The 16,633-nt window shown below is 53.7% G+C and overlaps 1 protein-coding gene across 3 annotated transcripts in view; it reads right to left on the bottom strand.

The window, feature by feature from the left end:
* The window catches only part of LOC137371845 (anion exchange protein 3-like), a 562,339-nt gene that overhangs the window by 177,425 nt on the left and 368,281 nt on the right, over window positions 1-16,633 (bottom strand). The window contains exon 1 of one of the 3 annotated variants that reach the window (XM_068034786.1): window positions 6,844-6,905. The exons of the other annotated variants lie outside the window; for them this stretch is intronic. The gene's annotated coding sequence lies outside the window, so the exon portion shown is untranslated. Of the gene's footprint in view, window positions 1-6,843; window positions 6,906-16,633 lie in introns of those variants that run through there. 3 annotated transcript variants of the gene reach the window in all.

Here is a 16,633-nt window from a genome sequence, read left to right as displayed (position 1 = left end):
GGTGTTGTAGATAGTGGAATGGAGGTGTTGTAGTTAGTGGAATGGAGGTGTTGTAGATAGTGGAATGGAGGTGTTGTAGATAGTGGAATGGCGGTGTTGTAGATAGTGGAATGGAGGTGTTGTAGATGGTGGAATGGAGGTGTTGTAGATAGTGGAACGGAGGTGCTGTAGATAGTGGAATGGAGGTGTTGTAGATAGTGGAATGGAGGTGTTGTAGTTAGTGGAATGGAGGTGTTGCAGATAGTGGAATGGAGGTGCTGTAGATAGTGGAATGGAGGTGTTGTGGATGGTGGAATGGAGGTGTTGTAGATGGTGGAATGGAGGTGTTGTAGATAGTGGAACGGAGGTGCTGTAGATAGTGGAATGGAGGTGTTGTAGATAGTGGAATGGAGGTGTTGTAGATGGTGGAATGGAGGTGTTGTAGATAGTGGAATGGAGGTGCTGTAGATAGTGGAATGGAGGTGTTGTGGATGGTGGAATGGAGGTGTTGTAGATGGTGGAATGGAGGTGTGGTAGATAGTGGAATGGAGGTGTATCTGATAGTGGAATGGAGGTGTTGTGGATGGTGGAATGGAGGTGTTGTAGATGGTGGAATGGAGGTGTTGTAGATAGTGGAACGGAGGTGCTGTAGATAGTGGAATGGAGGTGTTGTAGATAGTGGAATGGAGGTGTTGTAGATGGTGGAATGGAGGTGTTGTAGATAGTGGAATGGAGGTGCTGTAGATAGTGGAATGGAGGTGCTGTAGATAGTGGAATGGAGGTGTTGTGGATGGTGGAATGGAGGTGTTGTAGATGGTGGAATGGAGGTGTTGTAGATGGTGGAATGGAGGTGTTGTAGATGGTGGAATGGAGGTGTTGTAGATGGTGGAATGGAGGTGTTGTAGATGGTGGAATGGAGGTGTTGTAGATGGTGGAATGGAGGTGTGGTAGATAGTGGAATGGAGGTGTATCTGATAGTGGAATGGAGGTGTTGTAGATGGTGGAATGGAGGTGTGGTAGATAGTGGAATGGAGGTGTTTTGAATGTTGAATGGAGGTGTTGTAGATAGTGGAATGGAGGTGTTGTAGATGGTGGAATGGAGGTGTTGTAGATGGTGGAATGGAGGTGTTGTAGATAGTGGAATGGAGGTGTTGTAAATGGTGGAATGGAGGTGTTGTAGATGGTGGAATGGAGGTGTTGTAGATGGTGGAATGGAGGTGTTGTAGATGGTGGAATGGAGGTGTTGTAGATGGTGGAATGGAGGTGTTGTAGATGGTGGAATGGAGGTGTTGTAGATGGTGGAATGGAGGTGTTGAAGATGTTGGAATGGAGGTGTTGTAGATGGTGGAATGGAGGTGTGGTAGATAGTGGAATGGAGGTGTATCTGATAGTGGAATGGAAGTGTTGTAGATGGTGGAATGGAGGTGTTGTAGATGGTGGAATGGAGGTGTTGTAGATGGTGGAATGGAGGTGTGGTAGATAGTGGAATGGAGGTGTTGTAGATGGTGGAATGGAGGTGTTGTAGATAGTGGAATGTAGGTGTTGTAGATGGTGGAATGGAGGTGTTGTAGATAGTGGAATGGAGGTGTTGTAGATAGTGGAATGGAGGTGTTGTAGATGGTGGAATGGAGGTGTTGTAGATGGTGGAATGGAGGTGTTGTAGATGGTGGAATGGAGGTGTGGTAGATAGTGGAATGGAGGTGCTGTAGATAGTGGAATGGAGGTGTTGTAGATTGTGGAATGGATGTGTTGTAGATGGTGGAATGGAGGTGTTGTAGATGGTGGAATGGATGTGTTGTAGATGTCGTCTGCAAAGGGACTTGGATAGGTTGCAGTGCTGGGCTGAAAAGTGGCAGATGGAGTTTAACCCTGAAAAGTGTGAGGTCGTCCATTTTGGAAGGACAAACACGAATGCAAAATACTGGGTTAACGGTAGGGTTCTTGGGCATGTGGAGGAGCAGAGAGACCTTGGGGTCGATGTGCATAGATCGTTGAAAGTTGCAACTCAAGTGGATAGGGCTGTGAAGAAGGCATATGGGGTGTTAGCGTTCATTAGCAGAGGGATTGAATTTAAGAGCCGTGAGGTGATGATGCAGCTGTACAGGACCTTGGTAAGGCCTCATTTGGAGTACTGTGTGCAGTTCTGGTCGCCTCATTTTAGGAAGGATGTGGAAGCCTTGGAGAGGGTGCAGAGGAGATTTACCAGGATGTTGCCTGGAATGGAGAATAAGTCTTACGAGGAAAGGCTGAACATTCTAGGCCTCTTCTCATTAGAACGGAGAAGGATGAGGGGTGACATGATAGAGGTTTATAAGATGATCAGGGGAATAGATAGGGTAGACAGTCAGAAACTTTTTCCCCGGGTGGAGCAAAGCGTTACAAGGGGTCATAAATTTAAGGTGAAGGGTGGGAGATATAAGGGGGATGTCAGGGGAAGGTTCTTTACCCAGAGAGTGGTCGGGGCATGGAATGCCTTGCCTGGGGAAGTTGTTGAGTCAGAAACTTTAGGGACTTTCAAAAGGCTTTTAGATAGGTATATGGATAAAGGAGAATGATGGGGTATAGATTAAATTGTCCTTGACAGAGGACAAAGGATCGGCACAACATCGTGGGCCGAAGGGCCTGTTCTGTGCTGTATTTTCTATGTTCTATGTTCTATGTTCTATGGTGGAATGGAGGTGTTGTAGATGGTGGAATGGATGTGTTGTAGATGGTGGAATGGAGGTGTTGTAGATAGTGGAATGGAGGTGTTGTAGATAGTGGAATGGAGGTGCTGTAGATAGTGGAATGGAGGTGTTGTAGATAGTGGAATGGAGGTGTTGTAGATGGTGGAATGGAGGTGTTGTAGATAGTGGAATGGAGGTGTTGTAGATGGTGGAATGGAGGTGTTGTAGATGGTGGAATGGAGGTGTTGTAGATGGTGGAATGGAGGTGTTGTAGATAGTGGAACGGAGGTGTTGTAGATGGTGGAATGGAGGTGTTGTAGATAGTGGAATGGAGGTGTTGTAGATAGTGGAATGGAGGTGTTGTAGATGGTGGAATGGAGGTGTTGTAGATGGTGGAATGGAGGTGTTGTAGATGGTGGAATGGAGGTGTTGTAGATAGTGGAATGGAGGTGTTGTAGATGGTGGAATGGAGGTGTTGTGGATGGTGGAATGGAGGTGTTGTAGATAGTGGAATGGAGGTGTTGTAGATAGTGGAATGGAGGTGTTGTAGATGGTGGAATGGAGGTGTTGTAGATAGTGGAATGGAGGTGTTGTAGATAGTGGAATGGTGGTGTTGTAGATGGTGGAATGGAGGTGTTGTGGATGGTGGAATGGAGGTGTTGTAGATAGTGGAATGGTGGAGTTGTAGATGGTGGAATGGAGGTGTTGTGAATGGTGGAATGGAGGTGTTGTGGATGGTGGAATGGAGGTGTTGTAGATAGTGGAATGGAGGTGTTGTAGATAGTGGAATGGAGGTGTTGTAGGTGGTGGAATGGAGGTGTTGCAGATGGTGGAATGGAGGTGTTGTAGATGGTGGAATGGAGGTGTTGTAGATAGTGGAATGGAGGTGTTGTAGATGGTGGAATGGAGGTGTTGCAGATGGTGGAATGGAGGTGTTGTAGATGGTGGAATGGAGGTGTTGTGGATGGTGGAATGGAGGTGTTGCAGATGGTGGAATGGAGGTGTTGTGGATGGTGGAATGGAGGTGTTGTAGATAGTGGAATGGAGGTGTTGTGGATGGTGGAATGGAGGTGTTGTAGATGGTGGAATGGAGGTGTTGCAGATGGTGGAATGGAGGTGTGGTAGATAGTGGAATGGAGGTGTTGTAGATAGTGGAATGGAGGTGTTGTAGATAGTGGAATGGAGGTGTTGCAGATGGTGGAATGGAGGTGTTGTGGATGGTGGAATGGAGGTGTTGTAGATGGTGGAATGGATGTGTTGCAGATGGTGGAATGGAGGTGTTGTGGATGGTGGAATGGAGGTGTTGCAGATGGTGGAATGGATGTGTTGCGGATGGTGGAATGGAGGTGTTGTGGATGGTGGAATGGAGGTGTTGTAGATAGTGGAATGGAGGTGTTGCAGATGGTGGAATGGAGGTGTTGTAGATGGTGGAATGGAGGTGTTGTAGATGGTGGAATGGAGGTGCTGCAGATGGTGGAATGGAGGTGTTGTAGATAGTGGAATGGAGGTGTTGTAGATAGTGGAATGGAGGTGTTGTAGATAGTGGAATGGAGGTGTTGTAGATAGTGGAATGGAGGTGTTGTAGATAGTGGAATGGAGGTGTTGTAGATGGTGGAATGGATGTGTTGCAGATGGCGGAATGGAGGTGTTGTGGATGGTGGAATGGAGGTGTTGTGGATGGTGGAATGGAGGTGTTGTAGATGGTGGAATGGAGGTGTTGTAGATGGTGGAATGGATGTGTTGCAGATGGCGGAATGGAGGTGTTGTGGATGGTGGAATGGAGGTGTTGTGGATGGTGGAATGGAGGTGTTGTAGATGGTGGAATGGAGGTGTTGTAGATAGTGGAATGGAGGTGTTGTAGATGGTGGAATGGATGTGTTGCAGATGGCGGAATGGAGGTGTTGTGGATGGTGGAATGGAGGTGTTGTAGATGGTGGAATGGATGTGTTGTAGATGGTGGAATGGATGTGTTGCAGATGGCGGAATGGATGTGTTGCAGATGGCGGAATGGAGGTGTTGTGGATGGTGGAATGGAGGTGTTGTAGATGGTGGAATGGAGGTGTTGTAGATGGTGGAATGGAGGTGTTGTAGATGGTGGAATGGAGGTGTTGTAGATGGTGGAATGGAGGTGTTGTAGATGGTGGAATGGAGGTGCTGTAGATGGTGGAATGGAGGTGTTGTAGATGGTGGAATGGAGGTGTTGTAGATGGTGGAATGGAGGTGTTGTAGATGGTGGAATGGAGGTGTTGTAGATGGTGGAATGGAGGTGTTGTAGATGGTGGAATGGAGGTGTTGTAGATGGTGGAATGGAGGTGTTGTAGATGGTGGAATGGAGGTGTTGTAGATGGTGGAATGGAGGTGTTGCAGATGGTGGAATGGAGGTGTTGTAGATGGTGGAATGGAGGTGTTGTAGATGGTGGAATGGAGGTGCTGTAGATGGTGGAATGGAGGTGTTGTAGATGGTGGAATGGAGGTGTTGCAGATGGTGGAATGGAGGTGTTGTAGATGGTGGAATGGAGGTGTTGTAGATAGTGGAATGGAGGTGTTGTAGATGGTGGAATGGAGGTGTTGTAGATGGTGGAATGGAGGTGTTGTAGATGGTGGAATGGAGGTGCTGTAGATGGTGGAATGGAGGTGTTGTAGATGGTGGAATGGAGGTGTTGTAGATGGTGGAATGGAGGTGTTGTAGATGGTGGAATGGAGGTGCTGTAGATGGTGGAATGGAGGTGCTGTAGATAGTGGAATGGAGGTGCTGTCGATGTTGTAGTTGATGTTTTAGTTATGACTGTTTCTGTTGTTGGAAAGTAGTGAAGAGTGATTTTGTGATATAATAGAATGTTCACCATATTGTTAATGTTTTAAATTTTAAAATGCATGCCTGACGTGGAACAGAAAGTCCCAGGTTCAGTTCTTAGCCTGTGCTGAGTGATAATAGACTAATGAATAATGTCAGAGACTGCGGAGTCAGTGGACAGGTGGCAGAATGGATTGCTAGTTGGCTTCAAGACAGAAAACAGAGAGTGGGAGTAAAGGGTAGTTATTCAGAGTGGCAGAAGGTGGGATCAATGCTGGGATCACTGATGTTCATAATTTACATCAACGATTTGGATTTTGGAATCAAAAACACAAATTCTAAATTTGCAGATGACACCAAATTGAGGGGATAGTCAATACTGAGGAGGACTACAACAAACTACAAGAGGACATTAATAAACTTGCAGAATGGGCAAATAATTGGAAAACAAAGTTCAACACAGATAAATGTGATGTGGTACTTTTTGGTGGGAACAATAGGGAGGTCACTTATGAATCCGAAGGTGCAGGTCTAGGAACAATGGGATCTCAGAGTACAAATCCACCAATCACTAAAAGTTGTGCCACAGGTTAGCAAGGACCATTGAAAAAAAAGCAAACCCAATCACGAGGCTTTATTTCAAGAGGGATAGAATTGAAAAGTGGGGAAGTTGTGTTAAGCCTGTATTGATCTGGCCGAAAGAGGGAAAAGACTGCGGGAGCTCCAACTCCCAAAAGTCACTCACTGATGGCGCTAGCCACCAAGAGAAATAATCGACATTTCTTTCATGACTTCAGGACGTCCCAAGTGCTTCACAGCCAATGAAGAGCTTTGAAAGTGTCGTCACTGTTGTAATGTAGGAGACACAGCAGCCAATATGTGCACAGCAAGCTCCCACAAACAGCAATGAGATAACGATTTTTTAGTGTTGCTGATAGAGAGATAAAATTTGGCTGCAGGACACGGGGAAACGTCCCAGCTCTAATTCAAAATAGAGGCCTTGGGATTTTTCACATCTGACTGAAACAGAAGATGGGGCCTTGGCTTCAGGTCTCATCCAAAAGATAGCAGCTCTGACAGTGCAGCACTCCCTCACTACTGTGCAGGGAATGGCAGCCCAGATGATGAGAGAAGACAGGAGTGATGTTATTATAATCTGGGCTGCGAGGCAGACACACAACCAACTCGCTGCTTGCAACTGTGACTTCACTGGAGAAAAATCACTGCCAAAGATTATTTGGGGATTCAGAGCTCAAAGCTTAAGGAGCTCCTCAATGTCACCGAGGCCGAGGACACTACCACTGACCGTTTTCCAGCCCTTCTCTACCCAGGAGACCCCCTGCCCATTACACTCTCACAAGTTTGATTCGAGATTCAAGGGCATCATTGAAGATTTAAACTCACACTGGAGGCACTTCAGGGCCTTTGACCCCCCTCAATCAGCATGATCCCGAAATCACCAACTATAAAACCACAGAGGAGCAAATCAGAGGTCAGGAGAAGACAGATTGTTACGAACCAACCCCTCGAAAGTACGGCCCTGTCACTGTGTGACTGACCCCTCGATAGTGCGCCCCTGTCACTGTGTGACCGACCCCTCGATAGTGCGGCCCTGTCACTGTGTGACCGACCCCTCGATAGTGCGGCCCTGTCACTGTGTGACTGACCCATCGATAGTGCGGCCCTGTCACTGTGTGACCGACCCCTCAATAGTGCGGCCCTGTCACTGTGTGACTGACCCCCCGATAGTGCGGCCCTGTCACTGTGTGACTGACCCCTCGATAGTGCGGCCCTGTCACTGTGTGACCGACCCCTCGATAGTGCGGCCCTGTCACTGTGTGACCGACCCCTCGATAGTGCGGCCCTGTCACTGTGTGACAGACCCCCCGATAGTGCGGCCCTGTCACTGTGTGACAGACCCCTCGATAGTGCGGCCCTGTCACGGTGTGACTGACTGACCCCTCGATAGTGCGGCCCTGTCACTGTGTGACTGACCCCTCGATAGTGCGGCCCTGTCACTGTGTGACCGACCCCTCGATAGTGCGGCCCTGTCACTGTGTGACTGACCCCCTCGATAGTGCGGCCCTGTCACTGTGTGACTGACCCCTCGAAAGCGCGGCCCTGTCACTGTGTGACCGACCCCTCGATAGTGCGGACCTGTCACTGTGTGACTGACCCCTCGATAGTGCGGCCCTGTCACTGTGTGACTGACCCCCAGATAGTGCAGCCCTGTCACGGTGTGACTGACCCCTCGATAGTGCGGCCCTGTCACTGTGTGACCGACCTCTCGATAGTGCGGCCCTGTCACTGTGTGACAGACTGATCCCTCGATAGTGAGGCCTTGTCACTGTGTGACTGACCCCTCGATAGCGCGGCCCTGGCACTGTGTAACTGACTTGCCCCTCGATAGTGCGGCCCTGTCACTGTGTGACTGACTGACTCCTCGATAGTGCAGCCCTGTCACCGTGTGACTGACCCCTCGATAGTGCGGCCCTGTCACCGTGTGACTGACCCCTCGATAGTGCGGCCCTGTCACCGTGTGACTGACCACTCGATAGTGCGGCCCTGTCACCGTGTGACTGACCCCTCGATAGTGCGGCCCTGTCACCGTGTGACTGACCCCTCGATAGTGCGGCCCTGTCACTGTGTGACTGACAGACCCCTCGATAGTGCGGCCCTGTCACTGTGTGACTGACTGACCACTCAATAGTGCGGCCCTGTCACTGTGTGACTGACCCCTCGATAGTGCGGCCCTGTCACTGTGTGACCGACCCCTCGATAGTGCGGCCCTGTCACTGTGTGACCGACCCCTCGATAGTGCGGCCCTGTCACTGTGTGACTGACCCCCCCATAGTGCGGCCCTGTCACTGTGTGACTGACCCCTCGATAGAGCGGCCCTGTCACTGTGTGACCGACCCCTCGATAGTGCGGCACTGTCACTGTGTGACTGACCCCTCGATAGTGCGGCCCTGTCACTGTGTGACTGACCCCTCGATAGTGCGGCCCTGTCACTGTGTGACCGACCCCTCGATAGTGCGGCCCTGTCACAGTGTGACTGACCCCCCCGATAGTGCGGCCCTGTCACTGTGTGCCTGACTGACCCCTCGATAGTGCGGCCCTGTCACTGTGTGACTGACTGACCCCTCGATAGCGCGGCCCTATCACTGTGTGACTGACTGACCCCTTGATAGTGCGGCCCTGTCACTGTGTGACTGACTGACCCCTTGATAGTGTGGCCGTGTCACTGTGTGACTGACTGACCCCTTGATAGTGTGGCACCGTCACCATGTGGCTGACTGACCCCTCGATAGTGCAGCCCTGTCACTGTGTAACTGACTGAACCCTCAGTGCGGCCCTGTCACTGTGTGACTGACTGACCCCTCGATAGTGCGGCCCTGTCACTGTGTGACAGACTGACCCCTCGATAGTGCGGCCGTGTCAATGTGTGACGGACTGACCACTCGATAGTGCAACCCTGTCACTGTGTGACTGACTGACCCCTCGATAGTGCAGCCCTGTCACTGTGTGACTGACTGACCCCTCGATAGTGTGGCCCTGTCACTGTGTGACGGACTGACCCCTCGATAGTGCGACCCTGTCACTGTGTGACTGACTGACCCCTCGATAGTGCAGCCCTGTCACTGAGTTACTGACCCCTCGATAGTGCGGCCGTGTCACTGTGTGACTGACTGACACCTCGATAGTGCGGCCCTGTCACTGTGTGACTGACCCCTCGATAGTGCGGCCCTGTCACTGTGTGACTGACTGACCCCTCGATAGTGCGGCCGTGTCACTGTGTGACTGACTGACCCCTCGATAGTGCGGCCCTGTCACTGTGTGACTGACCCCTCCATAGTGCGGCCCTGTCATTGTGTGACTGACCCCTCGATAGTGCGGCCCTGTCACTGTGTGACTGACTGACCCCTTGATAGTGCGGCCTTGTCACTGTGTGACTGACTGACCCCTCGATAGTGTGGCCGTGTCACTGTGTGACTGACTGACCCCTCGATAGTGCAGCCGTGTCACTGTGTGACTGACTGACCCCTCGATAGTGCGGCCCTGTCACTGTGTGACTGCCTGACCTCTCGATAGTGCGGCCCTGTCACTGTGTGACTGACCCCTCGATAGTGCGGCCCTGTCACTGTGTGACCGACCCTCGATAGTGCGGTCCTGACACTGTGACGGACTGACCCCTCGATAGTGCGGTCCTGACACTGTGACTGACTGACCCCTCGATAGTGCGGCCCTGTCATTGTGTGACTGTCTGACCCCTCGATAGTGCGGCCCTGTCACCGTGTGACTGACTGACACCTCGATAGTGCGGCCCTGTCACCGTGTGACTGACTGACCCCTCGATAGTGCGGCCCTGTCACCGTGTGACTGACTGACCCCTCGATAGTGCGGCCCTGTCACTGTGTGACTGACTGACCCCTCGATAGTGCGGCCCTGTCACTGTGTGACTGACTGACCCCGCGATAGTGCGGCCCTGTCACTGTGTGACTGACTGACCCCTCGATAGTGCGGCCCTGTCACTGTGTGACTGACTGACCACTCGATAGTGCGGCCCTGTCACTGTGTGACTGACTGACCCCTCGATATTGTGGCCTTGTCACTGTGTGACTGACTGACCCCTCGATAGTGCGGCCCTGTCACTGTGTGACTGACTGACCCCGCGATAGTGCGGCCCTGTCACAGTGTGACTGACTGACCCCTCGATATTGTGGCCTTGTCACTGTGTGGCTGACTGACCCCTCGATCGTGTGGCCCTATCACTGTGTGACTGACTGACCCCTCGATAGTGCGGCCCTGTCACTGTGTGGCAGACTGACCCCTCGATAGTGCGGCCGTGTCAATGTGTGACGGACTGACCACTCGATAGTGCAACCCTGTCACTGTGTGACTGACTGACCCCTCGATAGTGCAGCCCTGTCACTGTGTGACTGACTGACCCCTCGATAGTGTGGCCCTGTCACTGTGTGACGGACTGACCCCTCGATAGTGCGACCCTGTCACTGTGTGACTGACTGACCCCTCGATAGTGCAGCCCTGTCACTGAGTTACTGACCCCTCGATAGTGCGGCCGTGTCACTGTGTGACTGACTGACACCTCGATAGTGCGGCCCTGTCACTGTGTGACTGACCCCTCGATAGTGCGGCCCTGTCACTGTGTGACTGACTGACCCCTCGATAGTGCGGCCGTGTCACTGTGTGACTGACTGACCCCTCGATAGTGCGGCCCTGTCACTGTGTGACTGACCCCTCCATAGTGCGGCCCTGTCATTGTGTGACTGACCCCTCGATAGTGCGGCCCTGTCACTGTGTGACTGACTGACCCCTTGATAGTGCGGCCTTGTCACTGTGTGACTGACTGACCCCTCGATAGTGTGGCCGTGTCACTGTGTGACTGACTGACCCCTCGATAGTGCAGCCGTGTCACTGTGTGACTGACTGACCCCTCGATAGTGCGGCCCTGTCACTGTGTGACTGCCTGACCTCTCGATAGTGCGGCCCTGTCACTGTGTGACTGACCCCTCGATAGTGCGGCCCTGTCACTGTGTGACCGACCCTCGATAGTGCGGTCCTGACACTGTGACGGACTGACCCCTCGATAGTGCGGTCCTGACACTGTGACTGACTGACCCCTCGATAGTGCGGCCCTGTCATTGTGTGACTGTCTGACCCCTCGATAGTGCGGCCCTGTCACCGTGTGACTGACTGACACCTCGATAGTGCGGCCCTGTCACCGTGTGACTGACTGACCCCTCGATAGTGCGGCCCTGTCACCGTGTGACTGACTGACCCCTCGATAGTGCGGCCCTGTCACTGTGTGACTGACTGACCCCTCGATAGTGCGGCCCTGTCACTGTGTGACTGACTGACCCCGCGATAGTGCGGCCCTGTCACTGTGTGACTGACTGACCCCTCGATAGTGCGGCCCTGTCACTGTGTGACTGACTGACCACTCGATAGTGCGGCCCTGTCACTGTGTGACTGACTGACCCCTCGATATTGTGGCCTTGTCACTGTGTGACTGACTGACCCCTCGATAGTGCGGCCCTGTCACTGTGTGACTGACTGACCCCGCGATAGTGCGGCCCTGTCACAGTGTGACTGACTGACCCCTCGATATTGTGGCCTTGTCACTGTGTGGCTGACTGACCCCTCGATCGTGTGGCCCTATCACTGTGTGACTGACTGACCCCTCGATAGTGCGGCCCTGTCACTGTGTGGCAGACTGACCCCTCGATAGTGCGGCCGTGTCAATGTGTGACGGACTGACCACTCGATAGTGCAACCCTGTCACTGTGTGACTGACTGACCCCTCGATAGTGCAGCCCTGTCACTGTGTGACGGACTGACCCCTCGATAGTGCGACCCTGTCACTGTGTGACTGACTGACCCCTCGATAGTGCAGCCCTGTCACTGAGTTACTGACCCCTCGATAGTGCAGCCGTGTCACTGTGTGACTGACTGACCCCTCGATAGTGCGGCCCTGTCACTGTGTGACTGCCTGACCTCTCGATAGTGCGGCCCTGTCACTGTGTGACTGACCCCTCGATAGTGCGGCCCTGTCACTGTGTGACCGACCCTCGATAGTGCGGTCCTGACACTGTGACGGACTGACCCCTCGATAGTGCGGTCCTGACACTGTGACTGACTGACCCCTCGATAGTGCGGCCCTGTCATTGTGTGACTGTCTGACCCCTCGATAGTGCGGCCCTGTCACCGTGTGACTGACTGACACCTCGATAGTGCGGCCCTGTCACCGTGTGACTGACTGACCCCTCGATAGTGCGGCCCTGTCACCGTGTGACTGACTGACCCCTCGATAGTGCGGCCCTGTCACTGTGTGACTGACTGACCCCTCGATAGTGCGGCCCTGTCACTGTGTGACTGACTGACCCCGCGATAGTGCGGCCCTGTCACTGTGTGACTGACTGACCCCTCGATAGTGCGGCCCTGTCACTGTGTGACTGACTGACCACTCGATAGTGCGGCCCTGTCACTGTGTGACTGACTGACCCCTCGATATTGTGGCCTTGTCACTGTGTGACTGACTGACCCCTCGATAGTGCGGCCCTGTCACTGTGTGACTGACTGACCCCGCGATAGTGCGGCCCTGTCACAGTGTGACTGACTGACCCCTCGATATTGTGGCCTTGTCACTGTGTGGCTGACTGACCCCTCGATCGTGTGGCCCTATCACTGTGTGACTGACTGACCCCTCGATAGTGCGGCCCTGTCACTGTGTGGCAGACTGACCCCTCGATAGTGCGGCCGTGTCAATGTGTGACGGACTGACCACTCGATAGTGCAACCCTGTCACTGTGTGACTGACTGACCCCTCGATAGTGCAGCCCTGTCACTGTGTGACGGACTGACCCCTCGATAGTGCGACCCTGTCACTGTGTGACTGACTGACCCCTCGATAGTGCAGCCCTGTCACTGAGTTACTGACCCCTCGATAGTGCGGCCGTGTCACTGTGTGACTGACTGACACCTCGATAGTGCGGCCCTGTCACTGTGTGACTGACCCCTCGATAGTGCGGCCCTGTCACTGTGTGACTGACTGACCCCTCGATAGTGCGGCCGTGTCACTGTGTGACTGACTGACCCCTCGATAGTGCGGCCCTGTCACTGTGTCACTGACCACTCCATAGTGCGGCCCTGTCATTGTGTGACTGACCCCTCGATAGTGCGGCCCTGTCACTGTGTGACTGACTGACCCCTTGATAGTGCGGCCTTGTCACTGTGTGACTGACTGACCCCTCGATAGTGTGGCCGTGTCACTGTGTGACTGAGTGACCCCTTGATAGTGCGGCCGTGTCACTGTGTGACTGACTGACCCCTCGATAGTGCGGCCCTGTCACTGTGTGACTGCCTGACCTCTCGATAGTGCGGCCCGGTCACTGTGTGACTGACCCCTCGATAGTGCGGCCCTGTCACTGTGTGACCGACCCTCGATAGTGCGGTCCTGACACTGTGACTGACTGACCCCTCGATAGTGCGGCCCTGACACTGTGAAAGACTGACCCCTCGATAGTGCGGCCCTGTCATTGTGTGACTGACTGACCCCTCGATAGTGCGGCCCTGTCACCGTGTGACTGACTGACCCCTCGATAGTGCGGCCCTGTCACCGTGCGACTGACTGACCCCTCGGTAGTGCGGCCCTGTCACTGTGTGACTGACTGACCCCTCGATAGTGCGGCCCTGTCACTGTGTGACTGACTGACCCCGCGATAGTGCGGCCCTGTCACTGTGTGACTGACTGACCCTTCGATAGTGCGGCCCTGTCACTGTGTGACTGACTGACCACTCGATAGTGCGGCCCTGTCACTGTGTGACTGACTGACCCCTCGATATTGTGGCCTTGTCACTGAATGACTGACTGACCCCTCGATAGTGCGGCCCTGTCACTGTGTGACTGACCGACCCCTCGATATTGTGGCCTTATCACTGTGTGGCTGACTGACCCCTCGATCGTGTGGCCCTATCACTGTGTGACTGACTGACCCCTTGATATTGTGGCCTTGTCACTGTGTGACTGACTGACCCCTTGATATTGTGGCCTTGACACTGTGTGACTGACTGACCCCTCGATAGTGCGGCCCTGTCACTGTGTGACTGACTGACCCCTCGATATTGTGGCCTTGTCACTGTGTGACTGACTGACCCCTCGATAGTGTGGCCCTGTCACCGTGTGACTGTGACCCCTCGATCATTGTCACTGTGTGACTGACTGACCCCTCGATAGTGCGGCCCTGTCACTGTGTGACTGACTGACCCCGCGATAGTGCGGCCCTGTCACTGTGTGACTGACTGACCCTTCGATAGTGCGGCCCTGTCACTGTGTGACTGACTGACCACTCGATAGTGCGGCCCTGTCACTGTGTGACTGACTGACCCCTCGATATTGTGGCCTTGTCACTGAATGACTGACTGACCCCTCGATAGTGCGGCCCTGTCACTGTGTGACTGACTGACCCCGCGATAGTGCGGCCCTGTCACTGTGTGACTGACTGACCCCTCGATATTGTGGCCTTGTCACTGTGTGGCTGACTGACCCCTCGATCGTGTGGCCCTATCACTGTGTGACTGACTGACCCCTTGATATTGTGGCCTTGTCACTGTGTGACTGACTGACCCCTTGATATTGTGGCCTTGACACTGTGTGACTGACTGACCCCTCGATAGTGCGGCCCTGTCACTGTGTGACTGACTGACCCCTCGATATTGTGGCCTTGTCACTGTGTGACTGACTGACCCCTCGATAGTGTGGCCCTGTCACCGTGTGACTGTGACCCCTCGATCATTGTCACTGTGTGACTGACTGACCCCTCGATAGTGCGGCCCTGTCACTGTGTGACTGACTGACCTCGCGATAGTGCGGCCCTGTCACTGTGTGACTGACTGACCCTTCGATAGTGCGGCCCTGTCACTGTGTGACTGACTGACCACTCGATAGTGCGGCCCTGTCACTGTGTGACTGACTGACCCCTCGATATTGTGGCCTTGTCACTGAATGACTGACTGACCCCTCGATAGTGCGGCCCTGTCACTGTGTGACTGACTGACCCCGCGATAGTGCGGCCCTGTCACTGTGTGACTGACTGACCCCTCGATATTGTGGCCTTGTCACTGTGTGGCTGACTGACCCCTCGATCGTGTGGCCCTATCACTGTGTGACTGACTGACCCCTTGATATTGTGGCCTTGTCACTGTGTGACTGACTGACCCCTTGATATTGTGGCCTTGTCACTGTGTGACTGACTGACCCCTCGATAGTGCGGCCCTGTCACTGTGTGACTGACTGACCCCTCGATATTGTGGCCTTGTCACTGTGTGACTGACTGACCCCTCGATAGTGTGGCCCTGTCACCGTGTGACTGTGACCCCTCGATCATTGTCACTGTGTGACTGACTGACCCCTCGATAGTGCGGCCCTGTCACTGTGTGACTGACTGACCCCTCGATACTGCGGCACTGTCACTGTGTGACTGACTGACCCCTCGATAGTGCGGACCTGTCACTGTGTGACTGACTGACCCCTCGATACTGCGGCCCTGTCACTGTGTGACTGACTGAGCCCTCGATACTGCGGCCCTGTCACTGTGTGACTGACCGACCCCCTTGATAGTGTGGCCGTGTCACTGTGTGACTGACTGACCCCTCGATCGTGTGGCCCTGTCACTGTGTGACTGACTGACCCCTCGATAGTGCGGCCTTGTCACTGTTTAACTGATTGAGCCCTCGATACTGCGGCCTTGTCACTGTGTGACTGACTGACCCCTCGATACTGCGGCCCTGTCACTGTGTGACTGACTGACCCCTCAATAGTGCGGACCTGTCACTGTGTGCCTGACTGACCCCTCGATACTGCGGCCCTGTCACTGTGTGCCTGACTGACCCCTCGATACTGCGGCCCTGTCACTGTGTGACTGACTGAGCCCTCGAATAAGCGGCCCTGTCACTGTGTGCCTGACTGACCCCTCGATACTGCGGCCCTGTCACTGTGTGACTGACTGAGCCCTCGATAGCGCGGCCCTATCACTGTGTGACTGACTGACCCCTTGATAGTGCGGCCCTGTCACTGTGTGACTGACTGACCCCTTGACAGTGTGGCCGTGTCACTGTGTGACTGACTGACCCCTTGATAGTGTGGCACCGTCACCATGTGGCTGACTGACCCCTCGATAGTGCAGCCCTGTCACTGTGTAACTGACTGAACCCTCAGTGCGGCCCTGTCACTGTGTGACTGACTGACCCCTCGATAGTGCGGCCCTGTCACTGTGTGACAGACTGACCCCTCGATAGTGCGGCCGTGTCAATGTGTGATGGACTGACCACTCGATAGTGCAACCCTGTCACTGTGTGACTGACTGACCCCTCGATAGTGCAGCCCTGTCACTGTGTGACTGACTGACCCCTCGATAGTGTGGCCCTGTCACTGTGTGACGGACTGACCCTTCGATAGTGCGACCCTGTCACTGTGTGACTGACTGACCCCTCGATAGTGCAGCCCTGTCACTGAGTTACTGACCCCTCGATAGTGCGGCCGTGTCACTGTGTGACTGACTGACACCTCGATAGTGCGGCCCTGTCACTGTGTGACTGACCCCTCGATAGTGCGGCCCTGTCACTGTGTGACTGACTGACCCCTCGATAGTGCGGCCGTGTCACTGTGTGACTGACT

The sequence above is a fragment of the Heterodontus francisci genome, chromosome 7, assembly GCF_036365525.1.
Source record: "Heterodontus francisci isolate sHetFra1 chromosome 7, sHetFra1.hap1, whole genome shotgun sequence".
NCBI classification, from domain to species: domain Eukaryota; kingdom Metazoa; phylum Chordata; class Chondrichthyes; order Heterodontiformes; family Heterodontidae; genus Heterodontus; species Heterodontus francisci.
Note: the sequence above shows the minus strand (reverse complement) of the source record. Positions and strands in the feature narration are given on the sequence as shown.